This window comes from Nycticebus coucang, chromosome 2 (assembly GCF_027406575.1).
Source record: "Nycticebus coucang isolate mNycCou1 chromosome 2, mNycCou1.pri, whole genome shotgun sequence".
NCBI classification, from domain to species: Eukaryota; Metazoa; Chordata; class Mammalia; order Primates; family Lorisidae; genus Nycticebus; species Nycticebus coucang.
This window is the reverse complement of record NC_069781.1, coordinates 136106462-136131747: the sequence shown is the minus strand read 5'-3', so window position 1 is coordinate 136131747 and position 25286 is coordinate 136106462. Positions and strand designations below refer to the sequence as shown.

The 25286-nt window shown below is 45.8% G+C and overlaps 1 protein-coding gene across 2 annotated transcripts in view; it reads left to right on the top strand.

Annotated features, from left to right (window-relative positions):
- Positions 1-2327: 2327 nt before the first annotated feature.
- The window catches only part of OTUD7A (OTU deubiquitinase 7A), a 315275-nt gene continuing 292316 nt past the window's right edge, over positions 2328-25286 (top strand). Inside the window, exon 1 of one of the 2 annotated variants that reach the window (XM_053581980.1) lies at positions 2328-3852. The gene's annotated coding sequence lies outside the window, so the exon portion shown is untranslated. Of the gene's footprint in view, positions 3916-25286 lie in introns of both variants that reach the window. The other variant, XM_053581982.1, reaches the window with a different exon arrangement.

The following is a 25286-nucleotide window of genomic DNA, read 5'->3' as shown; positions in this document are numbered from 1 at the left end:
TGAAGGAAATTGACCTTTTCTTGGAAGCACGTCACCTTTCAAGACTTAACCAAAATCAAGTGGAAATGTTGAACAGGCCCATATCAAGTTAGGAAATAACATCAACCATACAAAATCTCCCCAAAAAGAAAAGCCCGGGACCAGATGGTTTTACGTCAGAATTCTACCAAACCTTTAAAGAGGAATTAGTATCTATATTACTCAACCTGTTCCAAAAGGTAGAAAAAGAAGGAAGACTACCCAAAATGTTCTATGAAGAAAACATCACCCTGATCCCCAAACCAGGAAAAGACCCAAAAAGAAAAGAAAATTATAGACCAATATCACTAATGAATATAGATGCAGAAATATTCAACAAGATCCTAACAAACAGAATCCAGCAACATATCAAACAAATCATACATCATGACCAAGTCGGTTTTATCCCAGGATCTCAAGGCTGGTTCAATATACGTAAATCTATAAATGTAATTCAGCACATAAACAAATTAAAAAACAAAGACCATATGATTCTCTCAATCGATGCAGAAAAAGCTTTTGATAACATCCAACGTCCCTTCATGATCAGAACACTTAAGAAAATTGGTATAGAAGGGACATTTCTTAAACTGATAGAGGCCATCTACAGCAAACCCACAGCCAATACCATATTGAATGGAGTTAAATTGGAACTATTTCCACTGAGATCAGGAACCAGACAAGGCTGCCCATTGTCTCCATTGCTCTTTAACATTGTAATGGAAGTTTTGGCCACCGCAATTAGGGAAGAAAAGGTGATCAAGGGTATCCACATAGGGTCAGATGAGATCAAACTGTCACTCTTCGCAGATGATATGATTGTATATCTGGAAAATACTAGGGACTCTACTACAAAACTCTTAGAAGTGATCAAGGAATACAGCAGTGTCTCAGGTTACAAAATCAACATTCATAATCAGTAGCCTTTATATATACCAAAAATAGTCAAGTTGAAAAAACAATTAAGGACTCTATCCCATTCACAGTAGTGCCAAAGAAGATGAAATACTTGGAAGTTTATCTAACACAGGACGTGAAAGATCTATATAAAGAGAACAATGACACTCTAAGAGCAGAGATAGCTGAGAATGTTAACAAATGGAAAAATATACCATGCTCATGGTTGGGAAGAATCAACATTGTTAAAATGTCCATACTACCCAAAGAAATACACAATTTCAACGCAATCCCCATTAAAGCTCCACTGTCATACTTTAAAGATCTTGAAAAAACAATACTTCGTTTTATATGGAATCAGAAAAAACCTCGAATAGCCAAGACATTACTCAAAAATAAAAACAAAGCAGGAGGAATCACGCTACCAGATCTCAGACTATACTACAAATCAATAGTGATCAAAACAGCATGGTACTGGCACAAAAACAGAAAAGTAGATGTCTGGAACAGAATAGAGAACCAAGAGATGAATCCAGCTAATTACCATTATTTAATCTTTGACAAGCCAATTAAAAACATTCAGTGGGGAAAAGATTCCCTATTTAACAAATGGTGCTGGGTGAACTGGCTGGCAACCTGTAGAAGACTGAAAGTGGACCCACACCTCTCACCATTAACTAAGATAGACTCTCACTGGATTAAAGATTTAAACTTAAGACATGAAACTATAAAAATACTAGAAGAGAGTGCAGGGAAAACCCTTGAAGAAATTGGGTTGGGCGAGTTTTTTATGAGAAGGACCCCCCAGGGCAATTGAAGCTGCTTCAAAAATACACTACTGGGACTTGATCAAACTAAAAAGCTTCTGCACAGCCAAGAACACAGTAAGTAAAGCAAGCAAACAGCCCTCAGAATGGGAGAAGATATTTGCAGGTTATGTCTCTGACAAAGGTTTAATAACCAGAATCCACAGAGAACTCAAATGCATTGGCAAGAAAAGAACAAGGGATCCCATCGCAGGCTGGGCAAGGGACTTGAAGAGAAACTTCTCTGAAGAAGACAGGCGCACGGCCTTAAGACATATGAAAAAATGCTCATCATCTTTAATCATCAGAGAAATGCAAATCAAAACTACTTTGAGATATCATCTAACTCCAGTGAGACTAGCCTATATCACAAAATGCCAAGACCAGAGATGTTGGCGTGGATGTGGAGAAAAGGGAACACTTTTGCACTGCTGGTGGGAATGCAAATTAATACATTCCTTTTGGAAAGAGATATGGAGAACACTCAGAGATCTAAAAATAGATCTCCCATTCAATCCTGTAATCCCTCTACTGGGCATATACCCAGAAGACAAAAAATCACAACATAACAAAGATATTTGTACCAGAATGTTTATTGCAGCCCAATTCATAATTGCTAAGTCATGGAAAAAGCCCAAGTGCCCATCGATGCACAAATGGATTAATAAATTGTGGTATATGTACACCATGGAATACTATGCAGCCTTAAAAAAAATGGAGACTTTACCTCTTTCATGTTTACATGGATGGAGCTGGAACATATTCTTCTTAGTAAAGTGTCTCAAGAATGGAAGAAAAAGTACCCAATGTACTCACCCTTATTATGAAACTAATGTAGGACCTTCACATGAAAATAATAACCCAGTTACAACCTAAGAATAGGGAGAAGGGGGAAAAGGGAGGGGAGGGAGGGGGGAGGTAGGTGGAGGGAGGGGGATTAATGGGATTACACCTGCGGTGCATCTTACAAGGGTATATGTGAATCCTAGTAAATGTGGAATGTAAAGGTCTTAGCAAAATAACAGAAAATGCTATGAAAGCTAAAAAAAATTAAAAAAAAATAAAAATAAAAAATAAATAAAAATTCATATAGGGTGGCGCCTGTGGCTCAAAGGAGTAGGGCGCCAGCCCCATAGGCCAGAGGTGGCGGCTTCAAACCCAGCCCCGGCCAAAAACTGCAAAAAAAAAAAAAAAATTAAAATTAAGTACTAAACACCAGGAAACACATAAAATGCTCAAAGTCAAGTAGCACTCAGCCCTAAACTAGGAGTAAAATAACAATTGCCAAGAAATGCATCCAGGCTGTACGCGTTATCTGCAATATAACCTCTCTCATTAGGGGGCGTGGTTACACAGACGGGGTGACGTGTGAGGGACACACAGCAGCCAGCAGGCCTTGGCTTCAGGGACCGGAACCTTCAGAGCCTTGGTATGAAAAAGTATAAAAAGAAAGGCAAAAAATGAGCAAAGGCCAGAATAGCAGGTTTGGGAGGCAAAAGCACCATTTTCGGATTAGGCAAGATGCACAGGCCCCACAGAGCAGGGCGTGGACACTGAAGCGGTGGCGGTGAGAATGGGAGAAAGTTTGGAGAGCTCAGGAAAGAGTGAGGTGGGCGGCCGCAGAGGGTGCGAAGCCGCTGGAGGAGCAGGCAGGTTCTAGAGCAACGACCAGAAGGCGCCAGCAGGGGCGAGCGTGCGCGCGCGGGCGCGGGGCGGGGATGGCGTGCGTGCACTGGAGCGCGGGGCTGCGGCGCGGTTCGCGTCCGCGAGCACTCGCACTTCGGGGTCGGCGCCGGAGGAGCGGGAGCCGCACGAGGCGCGCGCACGCTCGCGCGGGCGGGGGCGAGACCGCTGACGTCAGGGGGAGGGCGCGTGCCCGCGGCCGCAGGCGGAGCCGGGAGGCGGGCACTGCGCGCAGCCGCGGGCGGAGCGGCGGGGCGCGAGGGGCGGAGCGGAGCGCGGGAGGAGGCGGGGGAGGAGAGGCCCCCGGACTGCGAGCGGCAGCTGGGGAGGGGGCCGCCGAGCCGGAGCGTGAGCAAAACAGCTGATCTGGTTTTCCTTTAAAGCCAGAGAAAATGGAAGTCGGGTAGCAGCAACTGCGGAACTGCGAGCTGGCGGCGCGGCGCGGCAGGTGAGACGGCGCTGGCCGAGGTGCTGCCGGCGGGCGGCGGGGCCGGGCTCGCGGACGAGGCAGGTGCGCTGTCCCGGGCGGGCGCGGGCGCGGGCGCTGGGTCCTTCCTGGGCTCGGCGGCGAGGCAGGTGGACGCCGAGGCCCGGCGGCGCGGGCCCCGCGCTGGGCTCCTGGGCGCGTCTGCATTGCGGGCTCCGCTCCGGACCCCGCTCCGGCCCGGCGCGCGTTTCCCGGGCAGGGTGCGGCGCTCCTGCTGGCTGCTGTCTCTTGTCGGTCCTTTAGTTGTCCGCACTGGAACGTGATGACAGCCGTGGGGGTACTGGCCCCCCGGTCCGTGAGGGCGCGTCGTGGGTCCCGCGGCACGGGTGGGCGCCCGGGCAGGGCTCGGCCCCAAGCACACGCGAGGCCGCTACCTCGGCTCTGGAGCGGCGGCTGCGTGGGCCACCGCGGCCCCGCTGTCCTCTCGCTCGCTCGCTCGCTCATTTTACTGAGTCTCTAGCTGGACAGCAGGCGAATCATTAATGCAATTTGGCTATGAACCCGGAGGCCTTCCCTGGTATCTCCTCACTGGAGGGGAATAATTTGCATCTGGTGTGCTTTAAGTGCTCCTTTAAATTTGGGAGATGTCAGTGATGTCATCATTAACTAAAACTTTCCTTCATTGGACACAACCGCTCCAGTGTACCCTCCTCCCGCCCGGTGCAGCTATTGCATCCCTCTGAGAATCTTTGCAATGAAATGGATTTGCCTCTGCTCTCTAAACTCAGCAGCCTCACACCCGTGAAAACAGTTTTTGTCCTTTGGCCTGAGAATTAATAGATTTAAGAGTGGCTGAAGGCAAACTTGTTAGATCCCCATGGATCCGGGAATCGCTTTATCCACAGCACAAAGATCCCGAGGAAAGTCATGTACGACACCGCACGCTTGTCTATGTAAATGAAAATGAACTGTAAGAGGAACAGATTTTTAAAATATTCTATTTTATGAGGCATACGATGCGTCCTGGAAAAGGTGGACAGTGGGGCCTAAATCTTTACAGGCCTTGCTTGCTTCCGGAAAATCTGCAGGTCGCCCCTTGTCTCCATCATTCCTTCCAGGATATGCCTGGCAGAGGCCTGCCCTGTGGAAGGATCCTCTCAGCGTTGTGCCCCACTGGCCTCGAGGTCTCTTCAACAAGCAAAGAGGGCCGGGGAGTGCAGAGGTAGATCTGCAGGGCTCACCAAGTTCTGGGGACAATTCCTCCCTAAACGGGAGCAAGACGCCATCATTTTAGAGTGAGTGTGTGCACAGGAGTGAGTGTGCCATTAGTACCAACTCTTACGGGAACAAAGTAATCAAGTTCCCAACACAGTCGGAATATCTACGATATTCCTATCGTATTGAAGGAATGTCCAATAAGAGACAAAAATATTGACATTTTTTGTATTTAATAATTAATGACAACTCCTAATTGGTTCAGAGAAACAGGCCTTAAATTATTAGTGTGATCATATTGGGTCTGTAAGGAATTTAATACTATATGCCACACAAAGGTTTGAAACTGGTTAGGAATGTGAATTTTTAGATAACCTTGGATTGGTGTGGAGGGGAAATAACCCAGTGGTTTACTTTAGGTGGTGTTCAGGGTGATAATGGGTGGTAATCGGTGCTTTATGAGGTCTTGTTCAGTAAAAGTCTCTCCTGGGTCTAGATCATAGTTGGCAGGTGTCCTCTTAGGAAGTAACTTCTGGGGGGAGGGAGCTTCTTTTTTCTAAATAAGCAGTGTGTAAGTCTTGACCTCTGACCTCTTGGTAGTGCCATTTTTATTCCTAAAGCTACGGGTAAATGAGAAGGGAAGTGTTCAGAGGAAGTGGCTCCAAAAATGCCACTTTTTTATGGCTTTATTCTGGTGCTACATAGGTATTTAGAATTTGAGAGATTCTTTAACATTTAAAATATCTCAAACAGTAGGAAGATTGGTTTTTAAGGCTTTGGATTGTGAGCTCTTTGAAAATTGAGTCTATGAAACCACTCTGTCCCCTGTATCCATTTTTTGGGGGGAGGGGGTACCGGTCAACCTGTGAAAATATTCACCATAGTGTTTTTGAAGTCACTAATAGTAAAGTGTTTCCACTAAACCTTTAGGTGTTAGCTACTTACTTCTTAAACATTTAAAGACAATCTCTTTAAAACCTCTTCATCCCCTCTTTTATGCTCAGAGTGTGGTGTCTTCTGTTTCTAAATAGCCGTGATTGCCTTTGCTTTTCTTTTAGTTCCCTCTGCATCTTAAGGTCATTTACTCACATCTTCCGCCCACAGAATAAAGGCTGAGTCAGCTCCTGCCGGGCCAGCAGGGGGCGTCTAAACGTGGCTTGGCGGGCCTCTGCCAGAGCCTCCTTGAGGGAGGTGTGAGAGTTGGGGGTGGGTGGGGGAGTGCATGTGTATGCCTGTGTGTTCGCCTGTGCACTTGCCTAGGTGCACTACACCTCCTCTCCCTCTGCAGCCCCAAGTGTGTTCCTGTGGCCCAAGAGATGGAAACTGAAGGAAACTGGGGATACACACTTGAATGAGCAGAGGTTGTGGCATCCAGAATGTGGGCCTCCCTGGATGGGGCAGGTAGATTGTGGCTCTATGTGTTTGTGGCTCTTCTTATGAGTCTGGGGATTCAGTGCCTTCTCAGACTGCTGGAATGAGAGTGTTGGTTTGGGGAAGAGGGAGTTGGCCTCACTACGGGCCTGTGTCCTAGTGAGGGTGTGAACGACTGTGCTCCCAGCCATGCTTCATGTTTGACTCAAGCCCTGGGACCCTGTGTGGTGGTACTTCCCAGGGAGTCCTCCTTCCCTCCTTTCCAGGGTTATTATTGGCTGCCAGGTTTCTCTAATGGAGAAAAGCAAATGTTTTGTTATCGTACTTTTTATTTTTCCCCTAGAAAAAAGAAAATGGGAGAAAAAAGACAACTGTGCTTAATCTGACTTCCAAGTGTGTGCTGGGGTTTTCAACCCATGTTTCCTGTGATGCTTTTGCTTGCAAGGACTGAGTTCAGAGAAGTGGCTCATGTTCCCAGGGTCATCTTGGAGAGCTGGGCTTAGCGCATCACTGTAATGTCTGGATATATTACCAAAGTTCAAGGACTCCTCTCTCCTCCTGAGGGTCTTCATGGAGCCCACATGTAAAAGGGAGCCATCATGCCTTGAAAGGAAAGGATCCAGAGACGTATTTCTTGGGCTCATAAAAATATTTTAAAAATTTTTTAAAAGAAAAGGAGCTTCGTAGAAGCCCTGCTGGAGAACTAGCCAAGTGTATAACTAGTATTTCTTTATGCTTCTTATTCCATTGGAATTATATATGGAAAACTGACTTACTGATTTCAAGGGGGCAAATGGGAATAATGTGTTTTTCTTCCTTTGGCTCTTCACTTTGAGCTCTGGGAATGGCTACAGGGGAGAAGGACCATTTAGATATAAAAACAAGTGGCCCCAAATCCCTCAAAGCTATCACTGAGACCAACAATAGAATATCCTACTCAACGGACTCCTGCAACCCACAGGCGGTTAAGTGGAAATAAAACATGCTGGTTCCATTTTGTAATATATTTAACGTGAAAATATTTTACCCTTAAGACTTTGAAGAATTTTATTTTCCCTTTGGTAGACTGCTACTTCCCCCGAGAAGTTCACGTGCAGGGCCAGGAATAAGATGGCCTTAACACGGACGCAACAGAATGGTGCAAGAGGGGCCTGCCTTCACCACACTTTGGGAATGGAATTCTTTATCATTCATAGTAACAGACGAGAGAACTGGGTTAAAAATAAATCTTTAAAATGCTGAAATTGAGAGAAGGGCTGGAAGTTGCCTTGTTAACGTGCCTGTGATGTGGAGGCGTGTTTAGCTGGCTGGTGTGCACACAGCAGTGTTGGACTAGGAGGTGAGGAGGATAGACTGGGCTTGTGGGGGAATGGTCCTGCCTCAGCCACAGCCAGCCCCTCTACACAAGTCGTGACTTATGGCAGAAGGAGATAGTTACCCTTCCACATCTCTAAAACCATGTCTGGTCAAGTTGCTTGATTCCACAAAACCCCAGTTCTTACTATGAGAGATTTTTGTTATATAACATCACACCTTCTGAGAAGTTAAGTACACATTAACGCTAATATGAGTTTTAAATACATCTCTCTTGGTTTAAGTAGACAAGTCTGAAGTAAACTTATTTTGTAGGTTTGACAGAGTTTGAATTTCTCTTTCCAAGGAAATACTTTCTGTTTGAGCATAGTTTATTCTTACCTTGTTTTCTTTATAAATATAATAGAAACTTGATGTCTGAATGAATATACATGAGTAGGATGCAGTATTGACGTGTATGAAATATAGAATTAGACCTCTGAAATGCATTTCCTTGTCTGTTGAGCATTTCATTCGTTTGTTTTATTAGATTACTGCAGAGTTTCATGTGGTGCCAGGGATTGGTGTGAACAGACTCCACACCCATCTCTCTGTGAGATTAAATTAAGTATGTCAGTTACTGAGACCAGGATTTAGGAGCTCGTGTGAGAAAAGGCAGCTGCAGGGAACAGGAGCAGACATCTGTCCTGGTCCCTGCCAGGTTGAGCCTTGATACCTCTGAAAAGACCCCATTGCTGCTGTCCCTGGAGCTGACCTACCCATCCGGGAAGAATTTAATCATCTTTGTGCTGCCATTTTGGGAACTATGACCTCAGGCTCTCCTGATTCTCACAGCAAAACACAGGGCTGGCCAGCCCTGTCCTTGTTGCCAAAGAGGCCATACAATGCACTATGTCCTGGGACCCATCGGCCCTCCTCCCCAGTGCACTCTACCGCATCCTCAAAGCTAATGCAATACCCTCTTGGGGCATGGGACCACGCCATGTTTACAACCCATTTCCCCACAGTTCCTCTAGAGCAGTGGTTCTCAACCTTCCCAATGCCGCGACCCTTTAATACAGTTTACTCATGTTGTGGCAACCCCCAACCATAAAATTATTTTTGTAGCAAGTGTATTAAAGGGTCATGGCATTAGGAGGGTTGGGAACCACTGCCATAGGGAGAATTTGAGGCTTGACGACAAGGCATATCATTGAACTGTGGGCAGGTATAATTTTTCATGCCTTAAAAAAATAATTTAATATCCAAGATGCACATAATTAATGTTTTATTTTTGAAATGTATGAATTGGAGTATTTGTATGGCCTGTGTTTTGAACAGTATACCATCTCTTGAAGGAGTCATCCTAAATGGTAAAAATAAATGGGACAAGTTGCTGGCTGTCTTGGACGTAGTGACAAGATGTGTGAACTTGGGCCCAGTCCCAGGTGGCCCTAAGGGCAGAATATCTCTTTGATCATCCCAGAGATATTTGGGATCGAGCAGTTAAGGAGGGTATGCAGTGAGTTCTTAAAATATTGTGATGAATAAGTCATTCCAGTAAAAGGACTTGGACACAGAATCTTTGCCTCCCTAGCCACTAGTTTACATTTGTCCTTTGACAGTTGATGTTGCTGCAGTTTGTACGTGGAACTGCATTGCTTGGATGAACTTGGCTTTGACTCTTCTTTGTGGAAGAAGAAAGAGCATGGGTAAAAGGAGGGAGGGTCTTCCATGGCTTAGTGATTTATGGAGTTAATTAGAGTTTTGGCCAGCTCTGTTAAGTTCCTCTAAATCAGTGAAATCTCTGACATCGATCTGTGTCTCCTACACCTCAGGTACTGCTGGGCATGTGAATAGTGGGCCACCAAGACCTCACTGGATAGGATCATTACAGAACATACTTGCTTTTTCTTGGAGATGATGAGAGATTAATCCTTTGCTTGAAAACCTTGAGGGAAAAATTGCAAAGGTGGAGTCCTTCGGGGAGATATCAGGGAACAGAGACCGTGACCTGAGGGCCTGCCAGGGAGGGTTGTCTTGGCATTTCCCCTGGGGATGGTGTGTGGCCATGCCAGGGTCTGTACCACTGCCCCCCACCCCCCGAGCACATGCCCTCGTGCAGCCTGGTGCCATTCCCAGAGGAAGTCCTTGGCTCTGACCACAGGGCATCCTTTGTTGTCAGAATCGACTGTATGCCACCTCTGGGATGGCAGGGCCCCATGAGGAAGGATTGGGTCCTTCGCAAGTGCTGCTACTCGTTAGGTTGAGTGCTAACTCTGTTGCTATCTGATTAGCTTGGTGCCGTTGGTCTCTAGCTGTTGGGTAGCCAGATTGAAAGGCAGAACTAGATCATTTGGGAAGGAATTTCAAGGATGGGCTGCATTTCATGTTCATATCTCTCATCTATTCTGTTTGTAAAGCCTGTCTCATCTGAGGTATTGGCTGTGAACTTAGCCATCAGTGACGACTGACTAGGTTATCAGACATGGCGTGTGCCCTTGGCTAGAGCATCTCTCCAGGGTCCTCTGCCTGCCTTGGGTGAGGTCAGCAAGATTACTTCTACCAAAGAAGAAGGGCATTTCTTCTACCAAAGAAGGAGGCTTCTACAATGCAGGAGGCCATGTGTGTTCAGAAGTGTGTGATCACAAAGGATGCTTGAGGGCTCAAGGGACGGGAGGAGTGGATATGGGGGAGTCATCCCACATAGGACTTAGGGTTTATTAGGAGGAGATCAATGTGTTGTTGCATTTACATTAAACTCCTTCCATGCCTGTGGATTGGCGTCTGGGGGGCCTGGCCCAGCCTTGGTAGAAAGAAAGAGCTCCCAGCATGGAGGAGGCCTCTCTGTGGCTTTGGTCCCGCCGTGGGTATATTCTCCAGGTCTTAATTTCACGTGGAGAAATGAAGTGGTGTAGCTATCTACTCCGATATCCCATTCCACTCTATTATTCTGTGTAAAATTAATTTCCTAGTTCTCACTAAGTGCTGACTAATCAAGGGAAAGAAAGCCCTACTCAACGGTATGAGAAAATAAGTAGGAAAAGTTAGATGTCTTATAAAAACAATTGCCTCCATTTGTAGCATTGAGGAGAATCCGGAGCATCTGAACAAGTGTTTGTAATTAGATATGAGTTGTGTGGCCGCCGTTCCTCCCTCTGATTCTTAAGCCCTTGAAGAGAAGCCTGCACATTAGTCCTTATTACATCTCCGAGGCACCTCGTTCAGCACAAGCTCTCCATTCATGTTTGTTAAATGCATTTAATAGCCCTATAGGAATTAAAATTAGAAATTTAATTATTCTTTCTAGAATTGCTCAGCTCCCATGAGTTCAGAAGCTGTAGTTGAGAATGTTGCTTCTATAAAATTTGAAACATTTCGAACTTTAGCTCCCAGTTAAGTACCATGCAAAATTGTGTGTGCTTGGGTTGCAAATAAACAAAAACCAGATTACTTACTGATTAACCCTACTTGGACTTGCTGTCACACAGCATCATGTCTGTTCTAAGAAGAATTATAGTTTCATATATTCCAATCCATGTATCCTCAACATTGTAAGTGGTCCTAAGGAATATTAGCTACATATGTTCAATATGACACATTCTCTCACTATAGGTTTTTAACATAGTGAAACTAAACATAAGTTAGTTGCACTGTCTTAAAAATATTAATGTTAGAAAAGAGAAAATGGAAGGTCACATGAGTGGGTCATATTTGAAGAAATGCTTAAGGGAAGAAAAAAATTGACAATAGGATAAAAAAACAGACATATTGTGATTCATTAAAATGATTGCTTATATTGACTTGTTAAATTTTTGAAAAATGATGCCCCTACCCTCTGAATGTCCCCAGCAGGGAGGATCACTCTGTTAGGCCCATGTCACCTCTGGATGCTTGGAACCCTGAGTCTGGGGCTTTTCTGTTTCTCTGAAAGGCACAGGCCAGGGTCCTTTGCTCCCCATTGAACCCAGGTGGGTGCTTTGAAAATCTTAGTGTCTGGGCATCCCCCTAGAGGTTCTGATGTCAGCCACTGAGCCAGGGCCTGGGCTCCCACTCAGACTTCTATAGAAGCTCTCAGGTCATTCTGAGGTTGGTAACCCCTGACTTTAAGGTGGTTCTTTTATAAGTTTCAAAAGGGAGAGAGAAGGACCAAAGAAAAACAGGAAGTATTAGGAATCCTTCTTCCCTTCCTGCATATTATCCCCACAAGTGAGAAAGAAACTTGGAAGCAGGAAGTGGAAAGGCATCTTTAAAATAACCCTGGAAAACATTCACCATTTGATCAAATAATTATATATCATTTAACTGAATATTGATAAAACAGCGAACCAGGAAATAATGAATATTTAATTGAGCAGCGGGCGTTCAAATGTTTGTGTTTAAGAGATTCATTGTACAACATGGTAACCACATACATAATAACAATGTATTATATCCTTGAAAATTGCTAAGAAAGTAGTTTTGAAGTGTTTCTTACCACAACACGATGGTAAATTTGTAAGGTAATTAGCTTGATTTAGCTATTCCATAATGTCTATATCTTTCAAAACATCATGTTGTACACCATACATATAAACATTTGTTAGTTGTCAAGTTAAAAAATAATAAGAACAAAAATAGTATAAAATTCTGTTATTAAAACTTTAAAAAAATATAAAGGATAGTAGAAGGTATAGGCACGCAGAAGGGAACCAAACTATTTCATCACGTTTATTAATTTGCATAAGATGTATCATCATGCACTTTACAGTTTTCAAAATGCTTTTGTGTATATTATCTTGAAAAATGATCTTATCGGTAACTTTTTATCTTCAGGAAGGAAGCGAACCCCATCCTACAGGTGAGACCTACCTGCATACCCAGGGTGCCCAGTCTTTGGGCCCCCGGCGACTGCCCTCACCTGGTTACTGAGCCCCCATCACCGCTTCCTGCTACTTTAACAACATCTGTAGGGGAGGCTGAGACAAGGGCATTCCTTTGAGACTGACCCTGCTTTGAGGCAAGCCTGGCTGAGTGACTGGCAAGGAAGGCTGGGGTGACGGTATGAGCCAGGCCTGGCAGCCAGCCTTTGCTCTCCTTGTCATGCTGGCCCTCATTCTCCTGTGTCCCTAGCATGGCCGAATTTTGGGGCAGCAGCTTCTCTGTAGCATCATACAACTGTGGGAGCAAGTATCTTTGGCTCCTTAAGAATGTTTTCTTTGAACCAAGACTCTGCTGCCCTGTCCTGCAGGGTTTGGTCCTGTCCCCCAGTGCTTGAGCAATTGGAAAGTGCACACAGGTCACAGGCGTCTTGAATGAATCCTTTTTCTTTTCTTTTCTTTTTTTTTTTGCGGTTTTTGGCCGGGGCTGGGTTTGAACCTGCCACCTCGGCATAGGGGCCGGCGCCCTACCCCTTTGAGCCACAGGCTCCGCCCTTGAATGAATCCTTTTATACCATCCAGGCTACATAGCCAGAGGCAGGGAACCTCAGGGCAAATGATTCCTTTGGGCCTCCCTGGACATCTGAATGTGACTACCCTGGCCAGCGGCTGTGCTGTCCCCTGCATCCTCATTACCACGACTGCCCTCCGGCTACCTGCCCTGTCTCAGGGCTCACTTCCTGCTCTAAGGGCTCCCAGGGGCTGTGAGAGCTCTGAACCTCACATCTGTGCTCCTGAGCAAGATTCTTTGTCATTGATTCTGCCTCATTGTTATTTGGCAAGAGAGTAAGATCTACCCTTTCCTGTACCATGACACAATGCTATACATGCCTTCATCTCCAAGGTATTGAGTGGGAAACCATGCTTTCTGGGTAAAGTACTGCTGGGAAATTTTTCTTTTAAGTAATTAACCTTTTCTGTTGCTCGTTGCTTTTCTGTTTCCCTTTCGATGCTCACTGTTCTGCAAATGTTGCCCAAGAAGGATTTGAACTACTGCACACCTTGAAATAAAGTGAGGGCTCACGGTTCAGTCCTATGGTCTTAGCAGAAAACCCTTCTTCAGAATGGAAAGTTCAGGGTGAACCTTGTTAAGAAAAGGCATTGCAATTGTCAACCCTCCCAGGTAAGGGCGGTGCCCAGGGCATCAGAGAGGGGGAAAGGTGAGCGTTTAAGAACACGGTAGGCACTTGGAATCATACCAAGATCCCCCTATCTCACAACCTGTGCTCCTTATGCCACCATCTTCCTAACACTGAGGAAAGAAGCAGATGTGTTTTCTGCTGGGACAGCCTGTCTGAGTTCCCAGAGCTGCTGAGCCTGGAGCAGGGGCAGGACTGCAGCTGACAGTCCCGTTAGTCCCTCATGTTGCCAGGAGGCAGGCTGTGGCCCTTGCCCCAGATTCCAGGTGGCATACTGTGACCAGTGGAGAAAGATGTGAGGGAATGCCCCTAGGATGGACCGCCAGCTGCGCCATCAACAGACCTCTGCTGACCATCTCAGGTGCTGGTCCAGGCCCAGTAGAGGTAACATAAGGAGACACAGCATTTGGCAGCTCTCAGGGTAGGGAGAGGCTGCACTTGAAGGCGTCCCATGGGCAGAGCAGGGACAGGCAGGAGAGATGACCTCCCTCCCCGTGATGGCCAGGTGGGGCTGGGGGTAGTGGGTGGTGCTGACAGCCCCGGGGTGTCCTCCGGCAGAGGCAGGGCTCTTCCAGCCCAAATTCTTTACACAGACAGGAGGCCGCACTTCGTGGATTATACAAGTCCAAGAAACTTTTCTAGTGTTATCATGTTTCCCCTGAATACCTTTCAGAAGCAGTGCTAAGAGCATGGAGAAGATGTGGCAGGATTGAGCATAAGGCATTGGGAACCATGTAGAATTTGGTATGCAGGTGTCAGGGGACCCCTCTCTTTGGCTTGGGGGTGGCTGCTGGAGAAGAATGGCCCAGGAGGCTGGTGCTGGTCTCCAATGGCTGAAAGCGGGTGGAGGTCAACTGTAATAAGGCCTGAGGGTCATTTCTGCAGGACTCAGCAGGCATGAAGTTGCCAGCCTAGACCCCTGGGTCTGCCCCACACCTTCCCCATGGGTTACTGCTGCACTCCAATCCCAGGGTTGGTAACACCTGAAGAGCCTTGTTTCTGGCCTCTTCACTCCTTCTGAGTGTTTCCACAGAGGCCAGTCTGAGGAGTGTCTGCTGAATGGGCCCTGTGCTTGGGCCTGGAGAGGGCATAAGCAGCCAAGGGTCCGCGTGCCCAGGCCAGGTCTGGGTGAGGCACCCCAAGCCCTGGCCCCACCCTGGTTCACTTTGCATCTGTGTTGCCTCCCACTGCAAGTCCTTGCCTACATCAGTTCATCTCCCACTGTCAAGGTCCCTGCATGGGACTCCTGCCTGACCCGTGACAGCAGGGCCAAGGCAGCACCTGTAAGTCAGGTCAGCTACTTTTCCAGCCCTTCTCTGAACATTAATTCCTTTCCTTCAGGAAAGCAAGTGTGGGCTAGGAGCTCGGTCTAAGACCTGCCCCATCATTTGGGATCTCAGAGGCTTCAAGCAAAGACCTCACTGCTCTCAACCTCCATTTCTACACTGTGGAAGGAGGGAAAGAGCATGAACTTCACAGGATTGTTGTGAGGAAGACAGGAGGACGGCTGGCAGGTGCCTGCTGTTAGCTACAGTCAGCCCTCCACGTCTGTGGGTTCTGCATATGTTGATTTAACTGTCACCAATGGAATGTATTTGGAAAAATTGGGTCTAGGCTAAACACCTACTCACTCTGTTTTTCTTCTCATTATTCCCGAAACAATACGGTGTTATGACTGTCTACCTAGCATTTAGATTGAATTAGGTATCAAGAGTTGACAAAGTGTATAGGGCCATGTGGGTAGCTTATATGCAAATGATACACCATGTTCTATAAGGACCTTGAGCATCCTTGGATTTTGGTATCTATGGGGAGTCCTGGAACCAGTCCCCCATAAATACTGAGGAAGGAAGGATTGTATTGGAGAGAGATCACCTGGGAAAAGGGAGGGGTTCATTTATCATCAAGGATAGGCTCCAGGGAGTGGTGGGCCAGTGCTCCAGAGCCAAGGCCAGCAGGCCTCACTGCTGTTGGCTGCTGTGATGCTCCAGGACAGAACAGGGCTCAGGGACAGAAAAGGCAATCTGGACCCTTGGGGTAGAGGTCAGAATTTGCTTTGTGTTCTTTCCTTTTTAGGAAGTGTACCAAAGGATTGTTTAAACTTTGTCCAATGTGCATGATCAACTTTAATTTTTACATGGATTATTGATGTGCTTAATTTATGTGTGTGGAGTTGGGGGTGGGAGTTTGAGAAGAGGGTGATTCTGAGTAAACTTCTTCTGCTTTGCTCTTGGCGTTTTGAGAATTACTATCTGTTTGGGGGGCACTTTCTGTGAAAATTTTTCCTTAAGAAATCCTTACATCTGTAAGAATAAAACTATTATAAAACTGCAAGGGAATTGCCACCTAGGTCCTGCTGCTGGCCACACAGAGTATTCCATTATTGAGACAATGACAATTGCCAAAGAAGAAAGGAAATTTCTTTCTTTTTTGGGGACAGAGTCTCAAGCTGTCGCCCTGGGTAGCAGCTTCAAACTCCTGGGCTTAAGTGATTCTCTGGCCTCAGCCTCCCAAGTAGCTGGGACTACAGGTGCCCACTACAACGCCCGGCTATTTTGTGGTTGAGATTGTCATTGTTGTTTGGCAGGCCCGGACTGGATTCGGACCCTCCAGCTTTGGTGTATGTGGTTGGCATCCTAACTACTTGAGCTACAGGCACCCAGCTGAAGAAGAAAGGAAATTTCAATAACAAAGGTGTCTTGTCAGGAGAATGGGAGAAGCTGTCGCAGACCCTAGTGGCCCCTATGGCCCTGGTCTCAATCGCGGCAGGAAGGAACCAGATGTGACAGGTATTAGAAGTACAAGCTTGCAGAAGGCGGGCTAACCTAGATTGCAGGGTAGCTCTGAGCAAACTCTGCAGTAGCCTTTTATTGAGACAGTACAGGACAGGTGAGGGGAGTATTAGACAATGACTACATGCCTAAGGATTGCCATGGGCTGGGCTCTTTCTCTGCAAGGAGCACCTGCGGACGAATCGCCCAAGGGTCTGTCCCCCAACCGCAGATTATCTTGCTCAGAGGTCCTCTGGCTCTTGGAGTCCTCTACAAGAAGTAGTCTTGAATCCTTCTCCCAGAATAGCAGGAGAGACAGGGATTTTTAGAGAGAGGAAACTAACAAGGGGCTGTGTGCCTTGGGGCAAGTTTGTGGGGAAATTGACAAGGGACCCTGTCCCCCCCCACCCCACCCCACCCCCGCCCAGGTAGGGTGTGATGAATGGTGAGGATTGGCATCTGGGAGACTGTGCAAGGGCCTTTTGGAATCCCACCTCCTTTGTCCTGCAGGAATTTTACCTTTTCTGGTAGACAATTCAAAGGCTAAGGAGTTAGTGGAAAGTTATAGGTTCTGGGGGTCCAGCCCGGCTGGCCTGAAAATCTAACCGTCACCCTCGTTCCTATGCAGAAGGCAAGATAGGAGGGTGGTCTTTACTCTAAAAATAGAGCTCTTTTCTTCTTTCTTGATCATTTTTCTTTTTTCATGAAAAAGCTAATATTTGCACAGGCTAAAAGAATAAATCCAAATAAATCCAGACTCCATAATAAGATGTGAGTCCTTTCCTGATTCTTGATCACTATCTCAGGAGGCATTCCCTGCTCCCTGGCCATCTTTCTGGGAGTGTTCTGTGGAGGCCCACATAGGCAGCCCATGTAGGCATCTTCTTTTTTCCCCATGTTCAAATACATAGGAATATGGGGTAACCTATTGAGACGATCACATTTTTAGTCTATGCTATGTCTTATTTTAACTAAAAAGTACTCTGTTAAATTCTGTTTTTGTTCAGTAATAAAGGATTTGCTGAATTTAAGCTAAATGTCTTGTTTCTTGAAGCACTGACATTCCTAAAGGTTCCCTTTCTTGGTCTGGGTGGGCCGGACAGTGGTTATTTATTTATGTAGTAGCCCCTCCTGGGCAGCAGAGCGGGTCAGTGTGTGGGAATCAGTGTCCCCAGCCGCTCAGATCACAGCTATGTGAGCTAGCTAAGTACCCAGGAAAAAGAGAAGGTGAATTTGGGGAGCATCTACTATCTCCATTCAATCTCTGGTGAGTTAGGGGAAAACTATGAAATACCTGTTTGCTTGGTTTTGCTGTTTGCTGCCTGCTGTGTGTCTAGGGCAGGTATCTTGTCACTTGGGCTTTTCTTTTTTTTTTGCAGTTTTTGGCCGGGGCTGGGTTTGAACCTGCCACCTCCTGCATATGGGGCTGGCACCCTACTCCTTTGAGCCACAGGCACTGCCTGTCACTTGGGCTTTAAAGGAAGACTACGCTTGAATACCAGTGCTTCCTTTCAAACCCTCTCATCTAGTTCCCTGTTTTGTTACTTATCTTACAATTTCTTACATTGTCAAGTCTCATAACATTTGCTGTCTCTTAGGTAACCTCAATTTCCACAGTTACTTGTTGTTACTGTTTATGCAAATAGATTCTAGGATCACACAGTATCAGTCTTTTGATCAGTAGTTCTACAAGATAGGGGTTTTTGGTTTGTTTGTTTTTTGGCTATTTGTCGTTCAATTGTTTGGAGTTAATTGTACAGTTTAATCCACCTCTTACCTGATTTTAAAGTTCTCGAGTCACATAATTTCATTAAAACTGTGCAGAAATGTTTCTGTTGTTTCCTAGCACTGAGTTATCACTGAGGTGAAATTTGGAGTCAACTTGTATCTTGCCCAGATGTTCATGTGATTCTTTCAGTTTGGTAATTGCACCAGCATGTTTCTGCCGGTCTTTCTGTATCAGTTTCTTTAAAACTAAGCACAGTGTATGTCAGAAGGCTATGAAGACCCCAGTCCTGGTTTGGAATTTCTTTGGGTACCACTAGCAAGTGGCCCCAAGAATCCAAAAGCACTTTGGCTCTGCTGGCATGGGAAGAGGAAGCCACACCGCAGAGCTGGAATGGAAAGAGGAAGGCAGGCAGCAGTGGCCATTTAACAGCAAAGTTTAATTCTTTTTTTTTTTTTTTTTTTTTTGCAACTTTTGGCCAGGGCTGGGCTTGAACCCGCCACCTCTGGCATATGGGGCCAGTGCCCTACTCCTTTGAGCCACAGGTGCTGCCCCAAAGTTTAATTTTTTTAAGTATATAAAACACACTTTAGTTTAGAAGCAGCTAGAACACACCTGAGAGGGAAGTGTGGCTCTCTTCCTCATGAAAGAGGAAGGACCCCTTACAAACTTATCCCCTGGCATTTATTCCCCAATCCCTAGCTTTTCTCTGCCTACTTACAGTACTTATGCATTTCTTAATTCATATTTATGCTTTTTTTAATGTGGAAAAAATTTTTTTTCACCTTGATCAAGGTGACTTTACACTATTCTTAATTAACTTTTCCTTTGGAAAGTCTCCAAGATATTCATAGGACATTGGGTAATCATGGGATGTTCACTGACGTTTTCTTTAAAATGTTTCTTCCGATCACTCATCGGCAGGGGTCTTGGGAGTTGAGCAGTGTCTAAATTTCACAGCTTTCTGACCCCATCTTGGCTCATTCTGCTTTAGTATTCATCCGTAATAGTCTGTCTTTCCTACCTGGCTCTCGTGTAAGCGAAGGAACTGTTTGTTTCCTCTGTCTCAGCAATTATCCACTTTTCTTTTCCTTCTTACTCTGTTCTCCAGCCATCCCTGACAATATATTTTTCTGTAATTGGCAGAAATAAGAAACTTTATTTCTGAAGTTTTCTTATATTACATCATTGACCTTTTTTCTGTTCACAATTCAAGTATGTTAATTATATGTACGTTGCTTCTTCTGTGTCTTAAATCTGTCATCTTTTTGATGAGCTTGGTATTTCATATTATTTCCATTTTACTTATCTCTCGTTGATTTCATTCTATTTTTTAATTGCTTCTAATATGGTGTTCACCTGTATTACATTTAGTTTTTAGTTCTTCGTTTTTTCCCAAGCTCTGCTTCTCTTTCTGTTGATTTGTAATCTCTTCTTTAGTTTTGATTTATAATCTCTTCTTTAGTTTTTTTTTCCCTTTTGAGGAGAGTGTGGTAGGTAGGATAATTGCCCCTCAATGATGCTAATATCCTAATCCCCAATACTTGTGAATTTCTCTCCTTACATTGACAGAGAATTGGAATTGAGGAAAAAAAACTAAAAGTTGGAATTAAGGTTGTTGATAAACTGACTTTAAAATAGAGACATTATCCTGGATTATCTACGTGGGCCCAGTGTCATTAGACAGATCTTTGTTCAGAGTTGGTGGTGGGAGACAGAGGAGAACCAGAGAGATGGCAGCCTGAGAAGAACTGGACCCAGCATTGTTGGGGAGGAGGACCATGAGCTGAAGCACGGAGATGTCTGCAAAAGCGGGGAAAGGTGAGGACAAATATTCTCCCTGTGGTGGGAAGAATGATGATACCCAGAGATGTTCATGTCCTAATTCCCAGACCTCTGCACATGTTACCTCATATGGTACAAGGCATTTTGTAGGTATAATGAAGGTAAGGTCCTTGCAATGTGGAAAGGATCAATCCTGGACTGTCCAGCTGGGCCCCAGGTAACCGTGGGGGCAGCGGGAGGCTCAGAGTCAGGGAGCAGATTCTCTCCTGGAGCTTCAGAAGGAACCAGCCTGGCCCCACCCACTGCACCTGTGTTTAGCCCCAGAAGGCTCATTTCACACTTCTGACTTTCATAACTACAAGATGATACATTTTTGCTGTTTTAATTTTTTTTTATTTTTAATTTCAGCTTGCTTGTTCATTCTTCTTTGTTTGAAGTACTCTTTTTTGTTGTTGTTCATTTTCTTCTTCCTCTGGCGATGCTCTTTCCCATTGCTTCCCCAGTAGCTGGGATTACAGACGCCCACCACAACGTCAGGCTTTTTTTGACGTTGTTAGTAGAGACGGGGTCTTACTTTGGCTCACTGCTGCTCATACTGGTCTCCAACCTCTGAGCTCAGGCAATCCACCCTCCTTGGCCTCCCATAGCGCTGAGACTACAGGCGTGAGCCACCACGCCCGGCCCATTTTTGCTGTTTTAAACCACCATCTTTGTGGTCGTTGTTACAGTCCTAAGAGGAAACTAATAGAGCAAACGGGAAATGTGGTATTGCCATTTCCTTGTCAGTCTTTTGTACTATATCTGCGTTTGCTATTTCTCCTTCCCCACCCACTTTTTGGGCCTGATTTCCATGCTGGTTGCTTTGTGATTCAAGTCATTTTTGAATATAGTCAGGTCTTTGTTGAAGGATGGGGGTGAGGATGGATGTGGGAGGGTGCACACTTGATTTGAGTTTGAGTTTGTGGTGTATGGTGTTACTTCTCCAAGTCGATCTCCTTTCCCTGAGGCGGGCCGTGTTCCCCCAGGTCAGGGTTTAAGGTGGATGCTGCGCACAGCACACCTTTCATGTTGCTGGCATTTGCTGCCTTCCTTTCTCTCTGTTTGAAGCCAGGTCCCCAGGCCTAGGCCTACATGGTGGCTCTGTGCTTGCATCTACAGAATCTTTCAAGGCCGTCCACACATCACGGCGGGGCGTTTCTCCCAGCGCGTGTGCCCTGCCAGGGCTCCGGATGGAGGCTCCTGCTCGCCGGCTTCATTGCTGATGACACGCTGGTTCTGGTGCACTCAGTGGTTGTGGTTTGTGGTTGTATCTGTCTCCTTGGTTTATTGGGGGTGGAATATATTTCTCTTTTTAGTTGTCTCTCTCCTTTTCCTCCTTCCATTGTCTGTGAGGCTTTCAGAGAAAGTGTGGAGGAGTGCATTGTTCCCCAGAGGCTGGGGAGCTGTTGTTTGGTGGAGGATTGTGTGGTTGCTGAGGGCTTTTGCTTGTAATTTGGGGAGACTCCTTGTGCTCTGAGGAAGAGAAAAGGGTCACCCTTTACAGAAGGATGAGGCATCAGGTAGTAACTTTGGGGTTCCTCTTCCAAGAAGAGATTTTGTTTCACTCCAGAACGGTTCCTCACAAAAGCACTTTTGCGGGATTAGACAAGCTACCGTATTAGAGGTTTGGCGTCCCCAAAGGCCACACAGGCCCTTCCTTGGACAGCAGCCCGAGCAGCCTGGAGGGAAGTGGGGCAGGTAGGAACCACACTGGACATCCGTCCCACTCTTCCCCCACCTCCACGGCCTGATCCTGCACCCTGTCTGGCCCTGGGGGCCTTGGAGTGACTGCCTGCATCTTGGAAATCTGTGTGACTTTTGGACGTCGATCAGTAGTTTAATTAAATCATCAATTTAATGAATATTAAATTAATGCTATAATTTCTAAGCAGTAAGAATAGCTATCACTGATTAACAAGTGCTTTAACTGTACTAGCTATTTTAAAATTTTAAAGCCACCATGTGAGGCAGGTATCGACTTCATAGAGGAGTCCTCCACGGCTCCCAGCGTCTCCTGGTATCGACTTCATAGAGGAGCCCTCCACGGCTCCCAGCATCATTGGGTGTCTCCTGGTGTGGCACACACAGGCTGTCTTCACAAACATCTGAGTCAACCCTTTATTCTAAGCAGATACCTAGTTAACCTTGCTGGGTGGAATTGAAACTTAAGACCTTTGAGTATCTTCTTTTTTTTTTTTTTTTGAGTATCTTCTTATAAGCTCTCTGTGCATGCACATTTATGGATCCAAACTACATTCTGAACAGTCTACCTGCAATAATTTACAGGATTCATTTGTTTTAAATATTAAATTAAAATAGTTCTGTGTGAACAGCCATCAGGTTGTGAGAGTTTTGCTGTCTGAAAAACTTAATTTCAAAGGCCAGGACAACTTAAAAGAGGGAAATCCTAAACCCCAAAGGCAGGAGTCTGTGAGGATTTTCACCTGGGTCAGGAACTGTGTTATCCTATGTGTCACTGCTCAGGAAAGCCACCCGGGGCACCTGCCGGCAAGGAGAGGGCACCACACTCTCTGTCTTTTCAGTTGCTGGGGGAAAGTCTACCAAGTGTTAAAAAGACAATCGGCTGAGCTCACTAAATATTTTTCTTCTTTCTGTGCCTGCCTCACTGTTTGTAGTGTTCACAGGGCATTGTTAATCATGACTATGAGTAATTGATGAACTGTGGCTTCAGAGAAGTCAGAAGGGCTGAGCTCGCATATCCCTGTAAATAGAAAGGAAGCCAGCAGGACTCAAACAGCCAGTTCATGTGATTGCAGCCGTCATGGTGCTGTGACAAATGTGGAGAAGAGGCAAGATATACCTGGTGTTGAGGGAAGGTTACATGCTGAGGTCCCCTGTAAAGTCAGATCTTGGAAAGTGTAGCCTTCCTGATATTTTTTGGATATTTGGGAAGAAAAGAGAATGAGCTATCTATCTATTGGCTTTTCGGCGCTTCCCCAAGTAGAAGATTCATAGTTGGCACATTGCTAGCCGTTAGCTCTTTGTAAATCAACTGCTGTTTCTTCTTCCCTTTCCTTCTCCGCTTAGTCGTGTATTAGTCTCTCTCATTCCATCTTCTTGTTTCTCAGCCGTCCTCTCACAGCTTCCAGAAGGACATTCTGGAGGTTCCTCAATGCTGCCTTCCACTTCACTGATTCCCCCTTCTTAGTCTGTATCAGATCCGCTGTAAAAATCAGTTGCTTGGTCTTTGATTTCTGTGATTATGGTACTCTTTTCCATAAATTCTCTTAACTTATCATTATCCTGGTCTTTTTTTTTTGAGACAGAGTCTCACTTTGGGTAGAGTGCCGTGGCGTCACAGTTCACAGCAACCTCCAGCTCCTGGGCTTAGGCGATTCTCTTGCCTCAGCCTCCCAAGTAGCTGGGACTGCAGGCGCCCACCACAATGCCCGGCCATTTTTTTTTGTTGCAGTTTGGCTAGGGCCGGGTTCGAACCCGCCACCCTCGGTACATGGGGCCAGCACCCAACTCACTGAGCCATAGGCGCCGCCCTATCCTGGTCTTTTTAATAGTGTCTGTATTCTGAAACAGTTTAAGTTGTCCTGGCCTTTGAAACTAAGTTTTTCAGATAGCAGAACTTTGACCAACTGATGGCTGCTCACATATAACCATTTTAATTAAATATTTAAAACAAATGAATCTTGTAAATTATTGCAAATAAACTGTTCCAGAATATAGTAAACCCTGATAGTTTACTTAGGGTTTGATAACTTTTAAAAATGCTCTAATTTATCACCAAAAGCATAATTTTCTAGTCTCTGAGCAATCCTTTATTACCAGAACTTCCTAGTGGTGAGGGAGTGCAGGCTGTTGTCTGGTCTTGTTGTTTGCTGAGTTTCCTGGCCCCTATTCCAGGGGAATTGCTGCGTCTCATGTTTTGGTCTCATTTTTCTCTTGGCCTCAGGATGGGCGTGTGGGACCAGTGAGGTTGCGTTTCTTTCTGTTGGTCTCCTATGGGGCACTTTGCAAGTTAACTCCCTAGGTTGGTGGTTTGGACACTTAAAGGTCTCTGTGAGCTGAGGGTCCTCTGAAGCTGCGCCCTTTATCTTTGCATTGTCCTGCCTATAACAAGGGTTGTAGAAGTGCTTTGTATGTGTTAGGGATGTGGTGGGCATGGGTGTCAGAAAAGGGTTGACCCCAAAATAGGGACCCTGCAGACCTGGAGCCTGGGGCACTCTGAAGGTGGGGATAGCTGGAAAGTGGAGCCAAAGGACAGAGCACAAACCAGTGCATTTGTGGCCAAGGCCTCAGAGTGTCCAATGAGCAGCTTTCTGACCCTGAGCACTTGGCCATGGTTAGAGCAACATCATACATTTTAGGAGCTCTCTCAGCTGGGCAAAAGGAGAGTACTTGCTAGCCCTGTGCAACTCAGCACGTTTTCTGGAGGTTTACTTGTTTGTTTCCTTTTATTATATCACTGAGATTAAAAATGCCAAGCAATGGATGTGGGCGAGCACATGATACCCCAGGAGATGACTGCTAGGTCAGGGCAGAGAAGGGACAGAGGTATTCTGTACATTGATGGCTAGACCATCATTCTGGAACTTCGTATACAGACGATATCTCACCAAAGTTTCTTAACTTCTGCAAGCTCATTTACAGGCAATGTTTTCATTTTAATAAAAAGCATAGAATTTTTCTTTTTTTTTTTTAGAGTATTGTCTAAATCTGAAGAACCATTAGTAACAGTTCAGGGTTAGACGCTGCCCTAGGGAGACTGGTCCCTTGCACATAGCAGCCACCAGCTGAGTACTCCACTTTTGGCTACTGCTCATCCCTGGTTGCCCAGCTACGCCTTTCTTCAGGACACTAACCCCTGCTTTCCTGCAGCACCTTTGGTGGTTTCCCTTCCTGCTCAGCACCTGAGGGCCATGAGGCCCCTCACGCCCAGTAAGCTGTGACCTCACTTCACAGAATGTGCTCTCTGGGGGACTCTGTAGTCACCTCCTGGCTCCTGCAGAGCGGGCATCAGGTCTTCATGTCTTTGTGAATCTCAGCCACGGCTATGCTGATTTTCATGGTCAGGACATTGGAAGGGCTCTTCAGATTTCCAAAAGGAAGTAAAGGAGTGTACTTTCCTGTGCTGCAATTCCTTACACCTTCAGTGTCCCCACCCAAGCCCTGCCATAAGTCCCTCTTCCCATACACAGTAGATTTAAGATTCTGAAGTCATTTT